A 16,210-nucleotide genomic window follows, 5' to 3' on the forward strand; every position below is an offset into this window, starting at 1 on the left:
AAGATGGATCATTTTTTTAGGAGTATGAAGCAATAACCCTAGAGCCTAGGCTGAAGGAAGGAATTTTACTAGCCCACCTCTTCCTCATTTGTGACATCATATCATCCTTCCCTTGTTTTTTATTTCATTTGTAGATGAGCTCTTCATGTTAATGGAGGGCTAAACACTCTATTGTTAGGGAGTTTCTACTGAACCCTCTTGATGTAAAAACTCTTACTATTTATTTAATATTATTACTATTGTCTTTGCTTCTTCTGTGTTTATTTCCATGTATTTGGTTTGATCATCCATTTATATGCTATGTTAGGGTTTAAGTATTGGAAAATAGGGTTAATCCTTAGAACTTGGTAGAGTAGCTAAAATTCTTCATTTCTAGGGATAGTGTGAAGTAATTTAAATGAAGAATTTAGTTATAGCTTGCATCTCATTCGTCATGATGTTCACTTAGTTTGATTTCTTTGAGGAATCGAGAATGAAACTAGGAGGATTAGACTCTTTCATGTGAGGAATTGCAGTTAGAGTAAATTTATAGGTGTAAATGACATTTAGAATAATATTAAATAGAGAAAAATTATTACAATTACGTCAAGAGAGGTTCCGGTAAGGTGCTCCCCGACATAATCAACCCTATATTTACCTTCGTTCACTAAGCTCGGTGTTTATTTCTAATACTCAGTTTTAACATAGAATTAAATTATTGTTTACTTCGCAACTCAAATGATTTACTAAACTTCGTAAAAATCAAATTATTAATTGCATATAAATTGAATACGCACTATTTGCGTACAAGAAAATATATGTGGACACGATACTTGGTCTTACCATTTTAAATTACTACTTGAACGAATTGGTGCCCTTTTACATAAATGGTTTGTCTAATTTCACTATTTTTTTAATATTTGTTTTCAGAGAATCTTAGGGGGAAAATGATATTAATTTCTATTTTACTCGAATTAGTTATTCTTTTATAAATCACTTACTATGACACTACTGCAAAAATATAATTCTACATTGGTTATATAACACTTTTAAAGACGATTTTGAACCGTCTTTATAGCCAACGATATTGAAAGTCAAAACTTTCTACGATGGTTCTTAAAAAACCATCTTAGAAGAGTTGTACATTCTAAGATGGTTTTTAGAAAAATAACCATCTTAAAATGACATTCTAAGACGGTTCTTAGAACATTCTTAGAATATTTTTTTTTTTTTAAATTTAAAAAATTTATGATTCTAAGACGGTTTTCCAAAAAATCGTCTTAAAATACCTATAATCTAAGACGGTTTTTTCAGAAAGCTGTCCTATAATTTTTTTAAAACAAAAAAATTAAAATAATTTTAGGATTCTAAGGCGATTTTCCAAAGAACCGTCTTCGAATGTCTTTTTTAAAAAAAATTAAAAAGTCTACGACAACATACATCATCAATCCACACACATAGACACCAACAACCTTGGTTATCAAAAAACATGTCATTCTCAACTTAAAGCAAGCATCATCAATCCAAAGACCAAACACAAACAAACACTCATTGGAAGGGATCAAATTCCAATGAAGAGAGAAATTGCATGAGGGTGAGTACTGAGTCTGAGTACCTCAACCATAACATTTGCTCTATTTATTAAAATTAATTAAGTTTTAGCTTCTCACCAATAGGAATATAATCATATTATTAATGTACCAAATGTATTGTACAAAGGATAGAAAGATATCAAGTGCTACTAGAAAAGGATTCTCTCAGGTTCTTTCCTAATATTTGGCTTTCTGACACCAAAAACAATAATACACATGTTTGAGGTATAAAAGAAGTGACAAAACTTCCCTGTAGAGGGATAATGAGAACTGGCATTAATGATCCAATAAGTGAAGTGACACCTAGTTGCTAGTATAGGAGAACAATAGCTACAATGATACGAAATGATGTTGACCATAGTGCATGAAGTTGTTGACATATTTGCTACACATTACAAAGGAACATTAACAATAAGATTTATACCATGGGAGCATTTTACAATCTAATTAATAAAAATAAAGTTTCAGTTAATAAGTAGACAATGTCTGATCTATCATGTAGATTCTAGACAATTGTATTTTTTTCTGCACAACTGTAAATTTTCAAAATTTTAATGTAGTGTTTATTTATTTATTTGGTCCATTTTTATGTTCTTGTTTTCCAGCAGTGTTGAATCTTTTACATAAAAAGAAATGAGAAGAGACATTGTTGTGTTCATTGTTAAGATCCCAAGATCCCATTTATTTAAGATTAAATGGGGGGTGGGGGGGAATTGAAAAAGCGGTTAATCTTCATTTGTACCCCATCTGCCAAAGAGTATAACATTCAAATTTTTGGGGAGCAACAGTTAAGCACGAGAATTTGCTTGCATCTTGCCCTTTGAGAATTTTTTTATTAAAAAGTGTAATAATATAATCTCCCATATTTTGAATGCAATACTTCAATAGAAACTATCTATTTATTAATTCTTTTACCAATGTTATTATAACACTAATTAGCAAGAACCAAAATTTGCTTTGAATTCAATTTCTGCCAGTGGTCCACAATTGATACGTAATTGCTAATTGTTATATGTGGATTAATAATTACATGAATATATCAACTTTTCCCTATTTAGATTGAGGCTTTACTCGGTTTCTACTTTCTAGTTGAGAATGGAGCCTTTTGTTTCAGGATTTATGTTCAGGACTACATAGACTTTGAAGTAAAATAAAATGTGAGCTTGAGATTATTGATCTCACTTGCTAGTTCATTACCAAAAACTTGTGGAATCTCATCTCATGTTTTCTAAAAGGGAGATACTTAGGATAGAATGTCAATCAGCGTTAAAACTAAAGAACTTAGTCCCTATCGGATTAATTTAAGCACACATCTCAATCACATTCAATATTTCAAAATCACTTTTATCAAATTCTAAATCAAATGGACATTCACTAGAGCTACAACTGCAAGCTCAAATAGGTCAAGTAAAACATCTCATTTAAATTATGTGTTGAAACATAAATTCTATTTTTTAGTAGAAACCATAAGTGTCCTTTAAGAAAGGTAATTTTGTTCAAACCAGATATGATTATTATGTATCACATATATTTAATATAATTGCAAATTCAAACTTGTGGCAATGTCTAGAATTTTTTTTGGTAGAAGTTTATACATTCACCAATTATATCTTAAATTAAAATCCATGAGAACAGAGAAAAAAAAATGAACAACATAGAAAGGTTGATGCATACCTGTCAATATACTCCTTCAACAACTGTTTTGCTTGAACCAACTTTGAAAGTAGGATACGATACACATCCAAGTCCCGATCGACACTTCTTTTGTTGATGTTCAAAGCTACACAAAGTTGTTATGTTAACACCAAAGATTCATTTGGATTTATGAAATATAAATTTTTACAATCATGATATGAGAGCAATCCTTGGATGACAACTTATCAGGCAAAATCTATTAAGCACTTCAAAATATGAGTAGATGAGAAATGAGAACTAGACTTGGTAGCTTCAACTTCAAATTGCAAAACAAAATACAGTAATGAAATGAGTATTTGAATAAATTCAAGTCATAATAATAATAAGTCTTAAATGAATTGGTTAACCTTGTCCAAAATTGTTGGTTCCGTGGCATAACAATAATTACACAATGTTCTAACCTGTATTGTTTTGAATCTTCCTTCAATGCCTTAATGTAGGCCTGGAAGATGCCATCTCGGCCTTCAATGCCTTAACTTTGTCTAAGAAACAGTGGGAGGAACATCTGCACATCATGCAAGCACATAATTTTTTTTATTTCTATTCATTCTTCCCTTTTTGGCAGAATATGTTTGAGCCATGAAATAACCTAGCATGGAACTGTTCACACCATGTCATACAAAGGGTAACCAAAACATGTTTTCCTGAGTTAAATTTGGCACACTCTGATTTTAATTTTGTGTTGTAAAATTGACAAAATTGGCACGTTGGAGTTACCACCAGAGACTCACCCAGGAAATTATTATATAGGCCTAAATCGCATGCAATTTTTACCGGTTGCAACTATTTAACTAGTCCCTGCGTGCTAGGGAATCTGACACACCATTCAATGAATAAAAAACCTATATAATGCACTATGATTATTCATGTCAATTTAATCAGCTTAACACCTAACTATGCATTGGTACATTTGAACAGGGATGCTTACTAATAGAAAGAAACCAATAAAATGTAGTTTGCATAACCTTTCCCTTTCCAAACAAGATTATATGTTCTTTATGATTTTGAGAGAGGAGGTGAGAACAATTATCGAAAGATAGTAAAGTGAGAACAAATCCAAGGGTTACCTGATTGTACAAGACTCCATAGTCGTTATTAGATCTGCTATAAAGCTACGACACTACAATGATCTGGCATATAGTATACCAATAGCACATAATAAAAATCCAATTAAAACTAGCACTAAAGGAACTCACATAAAACTTCATGAGCAGAAATTCTTTTCTTAGGGTCTATCCAACATCTTTTTTACCACTTCTTTAGAATTTTCTGAGATACTTGGCCACGGTTTAGAAACGAAATCAAGATCTCCATTTAAAATCTGTTTGAAAATTCCTACTTCGGTTTCTAAAGGTAATAGGAAAAGTGAATGCAACTCAAGCACAAAGAATATAACTAGATGAGTAACTAATATACAGAGGAAAAAAGGTTTAAGGATAGCATGTGAATACAAAGAAACTTTAGAAGAGGTGTTCAAAGAACACTCCAAAATGGAGCATGCAGATTCAACAAGCAGGCCACACTACGAAGATACCAAACCAAACAAGAAGAAGAACAACAACAACAACAACAAATAGAAAGAAAATGTGTCACCTTTTACGGTGCAATTAATGAGGGTAATGGAGCTTCTAGACACAAATCTCGAAGGAAAAGCGAAGCTGTACAAAGAAGTACCACTAAGCTGCATATTTATGATGAACGAAAGGTACATAGTTCAAAAGATAAAAGGCTCTACGAAGATCTACGAAGTGATGGGAGAAACGTGGTGTCGCAAGTGATCCATGGAGCTGAGAACTTACCACAAGAACTACCAGGTTGAAACATGGAGCAAGATTCTGAGTTCTCTTAGCCCTAAAGGTTTGAACGAGAATGGGAAAGTGCATAAGTCGATGCTGAAAGAGCGGTTCAAGAGCTTAAACATGGTGTTTGAGAAGATTCACAAGACGCAAAATGCGTGGGTGGTGTACAACGAACAACTTCGGGTAGATATGGAATCGAAAGTTTGAGGATCAGGAGAAGGCTCGCTCGGTGAGGGAGTTAGGGTCGGATAGAACGCCGAAGGAGGAGTAGTTGTTGTTAACGGTGCCTTGGTCGTCCCATTGGGGCTCTTCAGCGAGGGTTCACAAGAGCTTGGGTGGAACGGAGAAAGAGGGTTTGAAAAGCCTAGGGTTCTTCTTAGGGAGTCCCACACGGAGAAAGAGAAATATAATATGTAAATCATGCAAGTTTTGATAATGTCAAAAAGAATTTGCTTGATAATGAGTGTCATCATCAAAAAGGGGGAGAATGTGAATCATGCATGTTTTGATGATGCTGAAAAGATATCACTTGATAATGATTGTCATCATCAAAAAGGGGGAGAGTGTGAATGTATCAATACATGATTTTAATGATGCCCAAGAAGAATCAAACAAGGTTGCTTCAAAGGATAAGCATTGCTTCAAAATTAATACAAGGTTGCTTCAACAAACAAAGTCTTGCTTCTAGATCAACTCAAGATCAAGCCTTGCCTCAAAAAAAAGTGTTTCCAAGACATCCAAGGCTTTGGTAATCCATTACCAGGCAGTGTAATCGATTATCAAAAGACAATTTTGAAAAATAGCTGTTAAAAAGGATTTCGAATTTGAATTTTGAACCTGTAATCGATTACTAGATGTTTGTAATTGATTACCAGCAACGGAACTCTTGAAATTCAAATTCAAATTCAAAAGTCATGACCCTTCAAAATATAACTGTGTAATCGATTACCAGAAACTTGCAATCGATTACGAGGGAAAAATTCAGAAAAAGCTTTTTGAAAAGACACATCTCGTCAAACCATTTTGAAAAGGCATGAAGGGCCTATATATATGTGTGTCTGATTTGAAAAAGCAAAAGAGAGATATTCCAAGAGAACTTCATTTTCAAATGCTCTCTCAAAAACTCTTGGGCAAACACTTGCAATCTATTGAGAGTTCATCCAGGAACTTCAAATTGTATTATCCGCTCTAAAGTAGAGAAATCTTTCTGTTTTTCTCAGAAAGTCAATTGTAATCAAGAGACTGGTTGTCTTTGGAATTGTGAGTTTCCTGAACACAAGGGAAAGGGATTCCTTGGGTGTTCAAAAGTTGTAAAAAGGATTTTTACAAAGATAGTGGAAAATCTCAAGTGGGTTGCTTGAGGACTGGATGTAGGCACAGGAAGTGGCCGAACCAGTATAAATCAATTTTGCATTTCTCTCTTCCCTTATCTCAATTATTTTACTACAGTTTACTTTGTCTTGGGCATTTAAAAGAACATTGTTAAATTGATTGCTTCTTCTTCTTCTTCTACATTCTAAGCCTATCATTTAAATGGTGGTTTAAGTTTGTAAGTGGGAAAATTTTGAAACTTCATTCACCCTCCCTCTTAAGTTATTGAGGCCCCTTGTCCAACAAGTGGTATCAAAGCAAGATTCTTGTCTAAAGTTTAAAAACTTCAAGAATAGATATGGCCTCATCTAACTTTCCATTTCCTGAGGGAAATTTTATTAATAGGCCTCTTGTTTTCAATGGCAAGGGTTATCACTATTGGAAAACCTGAATGCAAATCTTTATTGAAGCCATAGATTTAAATATATTGGAAGCCATTGAATTTGGTCCCTTTATTCCTACAATGGTAGTGGGAAATGCAACTATAGAAAAACTTAGAGAAGAATGGGATGATGATGAAAGAAGAAAGGTTTAATACAATTTAAAGGCCAAAAATATAATCACTTCTGCATTAGGCATGGATGAATATTTTAGAGTCTCAAATTGTAAAAATGCAAAAGAAATGTGGGATACATTACAAGTAACCCATGAAGGCACAACTGATGTCAAGAAATCTAGATTAAACACTCTCACACATGAATATGAATTGTTTAGAATGTATCAATATGATATCATACAAGATATGCAGAAGAGATTTACTTATATAGTTAATCATCTTGCATCATTGTAAAAAATATTTCCTAATAAAGATCTCATTAACAAAGTGTTGAGATGTTTAAGCAGGCAATGGTAACCAAAAGTAACAGCAATTGCAGAATCAAGAGATCTCACTAATATGTCTCTTGCCACTCTTTTTGGAAAGCTTCAAGAACATGAAATGGAACTTATGAGACTCCATCAACATGAAGAGAATGATAAAAAGAGGAAAGGAATAACATTCAAAGCCTCATCATCTTTTATTCAAGAAGAAAGTGACAAAGAGGACTTGAATGAAATAGAAGAAGACGATGATTTCAGAGTTTTTGTGAAGAGATTCAATATGTTTCTGAGAAACAAAAGAAATCAAAGAAAAGCAAACATCAATCCAAAGAAGAAAGGAGAAGATTCCTCCTTACCCCCAAAATGCTATGAATGTGATCAACCTGAACACTTGAGATTCAATTGTCCTATCCTTAAAGGAAGAATGAAAAAATCCGACAAAAGAAATTTCAAAGAAAAGAAAGCATACATCACTTGGGAAGACAATGACATGGATTCATCTGAAGATTCATCAAGTGATTCAGAAAATAAAATCATAAATTCGGGTCTCATTGCAAAAGACTATGAAAATGAAGAAGAGTTGGCACATTGATAGTGGTTGCTCCAAACACATGATGGGAGATGCATCAAAGATCATTCATATTTCTCCCAAAGATAGTGAATATGTGATCTATGGAGACAACAAAAAAAGGTAAAATTGTTGGAGTTGAAAAAATAGGCACGAATCCCTCTACCTCCATAAAAAAATGCTTTACTTATTGATGATCTTATGCATGGTTTATTAAGTATTCATCAATTATGTGATTAAGGTCACTTGTCCAACAAGTGGTATCAAATGATACCAAAAGGCTACTTGTCTTCGATTGATTGCTTTTGATGATTGTGTTTGAGAGTTATGTTGATTGTTTTTTATGATTGCTTTTGATGATTGTTTTTGATTGAGTTTTGATTGTCTTTGATGATTGCTTTTGATAATTGTTTTTGATTGAGTTTTGTCTGTCCTTGATGATTGTCTTTGAGAAAGAGGAGTAGTTGTTGTTAACGGTGCCTTGGTCGTCCCATTGGGGCTCTTAAGCGAGGGTTCACAAGAGCTTGGGTGGAATGGAGAAAGAGGGTTTGAAAAGCCTAGGGTTCTTCTTAGGGAGTCCCACACGGAGAAAGAGAAATATAATATGTAAATCATGCAGGTTTTGATAATGTCAAAAAGAATTTGCTTGATAATGAGTGTCATCATCAAAAAGGGGGAGAATGTGAATCATGCATGTTTTGATGATGCTGAAAAGATATCACTTGATAATGATTGTCATCATCAAAAAGGGGGAGAATGTGAATGTATGAATACATGATTTTGATGATGCCCAAGAAGAATCAAACAATGTTGCTTCAAAGGATAAGCATTGCTTCAAGATTAATACAAGGTTGCTTCAACAAACAAAGTCTTGCTTCAAGATTAACTCAAGATCAAGCCTTGCCTCAAAACAAAGTGTTTCCAAGACATCCAAGGCTCTGGTAATTCATTACCAGGCAGTGTAATCGATTACCAAAAGACAATTTTGAAAAATAACTGTTAAAAAGGATTTTGAATTTGAATTTTGAACATGTAATCGATTACAAGATGTTTCTAATCGATTACCAGCAACGAAACTCTTGAAATTCAAATTCAAAAGTCATGACCCTTCAAAATATAACTGTGTAATCGATTACCAAAAACCTGTAATCGATTACGAGTTAAAAAATTCAGAAAAAGCTTTTTGAAAAGACACATCTCTTCAAACCATTTTGAAAAGGCACGAAGGGCCTATATATGTGTGTCTAATTTGAAAAAGCAAAAGAGAGATATTCCAAGAGAACTTCATTGTCAAATGCTCTCTCAAAAACTCTTGGGCAAACATTTGCAAATCTATTGAGAGTTCATCCAGGAACTTCAAATTGTATTATCCACTCTAAAGGAGAGAAATCTTTCTATTTTTCTTAGAAAGTCAATTGTAATCAAGAGACTGGTTGTCTCTTGAATTGTGAGTTTCCTGAACACAAGGGAAAGGGATTCCTTGGGTGTTCAAAAGTTGTAAAAAGGATTTTTACAAAGATAGCGGAAAATCTCAAGTGGGTTGCTTGAGGACTGGACGTAGGCACAGGAAGTGGCCGAACCAGTATAAATCGAGTTTGCATTTCTCTCTTCCCTTAGTTATTTTACTGCTGTTTAATTTGTCTTGAGCATTTAAAAGAATATTGTTAAATTGATTGCTTCTTCTTCTTCTAATTCACCCTCCCTCTTAAATTATTGAGATCACTTGTCCAACATAATATATATATATATATATATATATATATATATATATATATATATATATATATATATATATATAATGTTTTTTTGTAGTAGTGTGAACATGTCTTCCCATGAATAAAACAAAACATATAATGGGGGAAATGATCAAAACACGACAAACTTCTCAAATTTGACCTTAATTAGTCTTAATGGGGACTTTGGTCGGTAAATATTTTTTTTAGAAAAAGCAAAAAATGTCTTATCTCAAATATATTTTTTTTAACAGTGACCGACATATTTAAATTTAACCAAATTATGCTTACCCAACTCCTTGTCATTTTTTATAGTGACAATAATGTAGTTTAAATTTAAAATCTCATCCAAATTATCCAAAATCTCATATGTAATTAGGTCAACCAATACCAAAAAAAATAATCAACCTTGAAGGGTTTTTTATATCGGCATCAACCTTGGAGATTTTTTTATAGGCAAATAAACATATAATATTAATAAAAAATAAAAGGTTATAAAATTAACATTAAACTCATATTATAATAAGTCTAACACTGTACAAGAATTGATGCTTTTGGGAAAAGGATAGAAAGAATAACAAAGGATGCCAAAAAATTATAAATATAATAGCATCTCCAACATCTTGATAAGCTAGCCCATGCTAAGTCCCTTTCTACCACTATATCCAAAAAAGCCAAACGTGCTCATCATCACAGCAGTCAACTTTGAAGATTAATTGAGCTCTTGTTATGGTGATCTCCACTCATCATAAAGATCTTAGGCAGTTACCTCCTAGTCATGCAAATTGATGCAATGTTGTGGGGTTAAGTGAAAAGTATCTTCATATTCATGAGTTGTAAGTAGCTAGCTAGCTAGATATCGTAAGTCCACTTGGTATGTGGTATAAGAGGGATTTTCATATATTGGTTGAATAATAATCCGATGAAGTACACACTCACACATGACACATCCCATTCGGGATTTGAAAAAAAATCGGTTTGAATTGAATTATAATCAAACATAAATTAAATTGATTTTTCTTGAATTAGTTTAAGAAAAAAAATGAATGTATTATTTTACAAAATTAATTCGGTTAATCGGATTGTTTTTACAAAATCAGTTTGATTAATCCAACTTTTTTCACTTGAATATTTTTTTATTTGAAAAAAAAAATAGTTTAAAACTGGTTTGACTCTTACAACCTATTTAAAACCAATTCAATTCAAAATCAGTTTTTTAAAACTAGTTCGATTTTGAACCGATTCCCAAACTAGTTTGTCTATTTGAATATAAAATCAAACCAATTAAAACAGTTTAAAATTAATTTGATTCAATTTTTTTTATCGAACTAGTTTTTATACACCCCTATACCTCATTGTTTATATCATTTTTATATGATATAGTGACCTAATTGTAGTGTACTCCAACAATGCATTACTCCTAATAAATCATATATATTGTATTGTGCAGGATCCACAAAGTACACATGACAAACTACGTGATACTTCATTACACATGCGAGTCCTAGCATAGGAGCACCAACTTCAGCCCTTAGCAGTCGAGTTTTTAACGGATATGTTACCTCTAACCTCTTATTATTTGAATATATTATCATCAATTATCTACAAGCTACACATTATTCCTATGTTACAATTATCTACTAGTAATTATCTTTAAGCTACCTATTATCTGTAACATTATCTATAAGTCACCATTATCTACCAACTATTATTTGCTGATAATTATTGCAATGATTGTTACGATAACGTAACAGTCCCTATAAACAAAGATCGGCAGCTCCGACTCAACACTATAAGTACTAAGTTTTCTCGTACTCTCTTTACACATATATTTTCACTTATTCTTTTAACTTATGTACTTACTTGAGTGTCAAAATCTTTTGTATTAAAGATTCTTTCTTGTTCTCCTAACAAAGATCATTTTCAATCCCATGTGTGAGGTTCGAGATTCTACCATAGTCACGTCTACTACGACGTATACCAGCTTTTGATAAGTACATGTATAAGGTAGAAAGATACCATGTGTTGTGTGAAAATAGAAGAAAAGCATGTGAGTTATAAATTTAATTTTATACGATAGAGCGTGCTATTGACCCACTTGTTGAAAGTTTCAAATAAAAGGCTGAATTTGATAATGAGTTATCATGACATGAATAATGATATCCTTACGTTACATTGTGCCACCATGTGACTTTCTCTTAAAGAAGCTGCAAATCTAACAACAACCTATCAATTGCCATGTGGATTTGTCTTCATTTTCGACATGCATGCATACATAGCTGCACTTGGGCATCGAAGGCTTTGACCAAGCGTACGTCTAACTCATCACAAGATTTGTGATCCTCTACAATCAGAAAATCTCTCTCTCTCTCTTGACTTTTGAGTATAAATACATATAATTAGGATTTTACTTTATTTTAATCAAAATATTATTTATGTTTGTATAAAAAATATTATTTATGTTTATATTAAAATGATAAAAGGTAAATAAAAAATAAACATTACATTATATGAAGAAAATATAAAATCATAAAATAAAAAAATAAAACTATAAATAATAAATTAATGAAAAAAATATATAAAAACTATTAGTTACAATTTAGGAAGATAAAAAAAGGAAATTATTTCGTTTCAACTATTAATTTAATTTATTCGGAGATAAAGATCCATGAAATAAGTATTATCTCTTGTAACAAAGACTCTTCTTATGATCGAAGATCTAATCCTAAAAATAAACCAATTGAGTAATAGTGAAAATATTATTAAAGATTATTACATCTTTCAATCACTTTGAATATTATTATTTGTAACAAACCGCAGACTAAATGACAAGACGAAGTAGAGAAAGAATTTCTCATGTACCAATACCTTAAAAATGATAAATTAAACTTTCATATAATGATAAAATTCATCACAAATAACATAAAAAAATAGGAAAAAATGTTAATTGCGTGAAGGGAGATAGGATTGCGATAGATAAATAAAATCTTTTAATTGTATTTTTTACACATTTGAATATGAATTTAAATTAGGATATATATTTATTATTAATGTTATTAATTAATTTGAAGGAGACATTTCATATATAATTATAAATATACTGATTATTAATGTATTTTGGTGAATATTAATTAATTTGAAGGAGCCATTTCACAGTTCAATATGAATTTAAATTAGGATAAATATATTAATTATTAATGTATCTTGTTGAATGAATATATATGATTATAAGGATACATTTCATATATAATTATAAATAGGGGTGTCAATCTCGTTAGGATGCCTATCTGAACCGTGGTCAGAATTGGAGGTAAACCCAGTTGGGATGTCTAATTCTAATCGATCTTCCACCGCAGGACAAGTTCAATTATCTTTGTTGACACAAAGTTTTACCATTCAGAAAAACGAGGCATGCATGAGATTATATATTCATTTATTTGATTCTTAATTTGATTGATCAACATGAATGAAATGATTAACAGTGGTCAAGATACCAAAACTACATGGTCCGAATCCACACAAATGACACAATTAATAGCCTCCTTGATACCAAGAGTGCATGGTCATCAAAATCAACAAAATTAATAGTTGTCATGATACAGAGTATATGGTCATAATCAACATGAATGACATGACTAATAACCATCATGATACCAAGAGTACAAGATCAAAATCAACACACACAACAAGATTAATAGCCACCATGATACCAAAAGTACATGGTCAAAATCTAGACGAACAACAGGATTCAATAACAAGTTTTAACTTAGGAGATATTAGATGATTGATTGGAAAGTGTTAACTCAGCGCAATATACACGACCAAGTAGTGTTCCTATCTTAATTATGCATCGGAAATTAAACGATTGAATGGCAAGTTCTAACTTTTAGCCAAATATTATGTTGCTTTCTAAATCAGAAATCCAAACCAGTTCTAACTTTAGTTGAATTTTATGTCTTTCTCACTTTTGTGTCAACAATTAAATGATCAAAATGACAAGTTCTAACTTATCCAAATATTATGTTTCTTTCACACTTGTACATCAGAAAGTGAATGATTCAACAAAAATAGTTAGTAACTTTGTCAAATATAAAAGCAATACATTTTCATTCATATTTCTTGCCTAGTGGCACTTACACAAATAACTATTACAAACAAAACTAGAGGGCTCACAGGTCGACATTGAGTAGTACTAACAATGCTGGAAAAAAAAAAAACAAATTGATCTATGGCATCTCAGTTGGCTGCCTCCACAATCTCACCATTAAAGACTTCTTTGAAAAGGTCAACCACATGAAAATTTACATCCCTAGCAACAACATTCACTTGCTCCATTGCCGCTTGGAAACCATAAACGTATTGAATTGTCAACTCAGTGTTAATTAGCTGCAGCTAGATCGGCCTTTAGCTTCTCAACTTTGTCTTTTTTCAAGGGAGCCATGGCTTTTCTTCTTGTCCTTTCTGCAACACATACACACATTCAGTCAACAATCAACACATTGAATTGATAGGAAAATAAAAACAAGATATATATCATACCAATATAAACCCTCAAATCCACCCAACGATACTCAAGTTCAATAATCCTAGGCGTCTTGAACATGATTGTATACATTGTTAACTATTTGATATCTTCGATCCCAGCTTGCTCAGCATCCAACATTCGTTCCAAATCTAAATTCCCATAATTTTGGGGGTTACTAGTCCAATACTTAGGAAACCTATCTAGTACCTCTGCATTATGAGCTAAGGCCCTAACCATAAAGAATTTATCTTTGAAATTTTTATACGATGACATAAACAACATCAAAACCCCTTCATAGGTGTTATCGTCAATGTAAGGCCGAAGATTTTACACGGCAGTAGAAAGACCTTCACAAAGGCCCAACTATTAGGGTGTAGTTGAGTGGAGGCCACGTTTAGCATTAGTAACATCCCACTTTCAAATTCGGTCAATGGAAACCTAATTCCTAATTTAGAAAGCACTATTTCAAAAATATAACATAAAATTATTCTCATTCCTTTGTCGGTGTCGGTGTCGGTGTCGGTGTAAGCTAGCTCACTAACCAAGCATGGTTTTATGATCACATTCTCATCATAACCGTCAATGGTCAAAACGAAGTCGTCCCTTACACGCTCTAGTGACGGCCAATCATAATACATTGACCTCGCTTTGATAACCTCCTCCTTGGCCCAAGGATAGTGTGTTGCATAATCAACCTCCATGCTAGGCACCAATATGCCTCTATGACCCCGTGCCCTAGTAAATTAAAGAACTTGAAAAATAAAGACGACAACAAGGGGGATGTACCTTCTTCTCCAAAGAAATCAACACCCAGTTTCCAACAACTGCTTTTTCCTTGGCCACTGCTAGCACCATTGCAAATGCTTCATCGAAAATTGTGCCACCCAATGTCGGTAACAAGAACAAGAAAGGTTGACAAGGGATTTTGAATGATTTTTAACAAGTGGGAGGACCCCTCGTGGACCCAGAGATATTTATAAGTCCCCAACGAGTGCGCATGAGTGGGAACCCTAAGGACCACATTGATTACAATATCGCATGTGCCATGCACGTATGTTCTTTCCTCACACCTCTTCAACTTTTGTGAAAATTCTCGTCCTTCACCAGATGACACGTGGCAATCATAATTAACAAAGTCACAAAGCGTCAAGATGCGACTCACTTTCGTCAAGTTGCCAATTCGTGAAGCTTCTCCAACAAATCACAATGCTTCAAGCGAATAACCAAACTAATTACAGTCACCCCTTTTGGCATCCTTGGGAGTCACTATTAGAAAATACACTTTCAACATCGGTTATTTACAGCATTCTACATCGGTTTTAAAACTGATGTTGAAAGTACCGATGTTGAATGTATTATTGTTAACATCGGTTTAGAAAAATCGATGTTAACATAAAAACGTTAACATCGGTTATTTATAAATAACTGATGTTATATATAACTAACTACAGCAAAATAAGTGTATAGATGATGTTAAGGTGCATGTTGACATCGGTTTTTCTAAATAACCGATGTTGTTTACTATATTAACATCGGTTTTTATTAATAATCGATGTTGTTTTTAAGTTTTTTTTATATAAACTTTTTGTTTTTACAATAAACCCAAAATTGTACCTGTAAAATGCAATTTCTGATCCAATTCACAGCAAATAAACATTTTATTCTGCTTTCAAGCAGTTTTAATCACAATAAACATTGAATAATTGATTTATTATTAACAACTATCAACAAATGAATTCAATTTTCAAATTACATAGGAAATGACAAAAATGTTAAACCAAAGTAAACTAAGTTAAACTTAATATCCCTAAATCCTAGCTCTGAGCTCTAACTCGAAGATAATATTGTGCCCATTGGATTCACAGCGCCTTTAATCTCTCTAGTTCCAATGGTCTAGGATTGTTAAAATACTGCATCATGAAATAAATGATAATAAGTTAATAATATAATACAAATTATAAAAAAAATTGAATTTGTTTGAAATAAACGTACCGCTTCCCAGTTATTCCTGAAACTTCCTAAAATGATGGTGGACATCCAGTGCATGACATAATAGCCGCACTCAGTACTTCCTTTTTGTCTATTACACTAAATACATAATGAAATTTGGATATTAATTAAACAATTGG

This window comes from Glycine max, chromosome 20, assembly GCF_000004515.6.
Source record: "Glycine max cultivar Williams 82 chromosome 20, Glycine_max_v4.0, whole genome shotgun sequence".
NCBI classification, from domain to species: Eukaryota; Viridiplantae; Streptophyta; class Magnoliopsida; order Fabales; family Fabaceae; genus Glycine; species Glycine max.